This window comes from Sinocyclocheilus rhinocerous, unplaced genomic scaffold, assembly GCF_001515625.1.
Source record: "Sinocyclocheilus rhinocerous isolate Xijiao unplaced genomic scaffold, SAMN03320098_v1.1 scaffold61, whole genome shotgun sequence".
NCBI classification, from domain to species: domain Eukaryota; kingdom Metazoa; phylum Chordata; class Actinopteri; order Cypriniformes; family Cyprinidae; genus Sinocyclocheilus; species Sinocyclocheilus rhinocerous.
The window spans coordinates 2392225-2392452 of NW_015640445.1; positions in this window are offsets into that span (position 1 = coordinate 2392225).

A 228-nucleotide genomic window follows, 5' to 3' on the forward strand; every position below is an offset into this window, starting at 1 on the left:
CTCCTTCGTCGAATCCGCTGGCCGCCGCTCACTCAAGGCTGCCGTGTGTGACGCTACTTTGTTTGGCCTTCCAAAAGAGGACACAACTAGAAATCAGTGGTTAAGTTGTATTTACAACACTGTTCCAGAACAGTTCAACCCAAATATTCAGATGTGTGCATCACATTTTATGGAGGCCTGTTTCCTGATCCTGGTAGAGTAGACTACAATGCCGGCTGTTCTGACTCA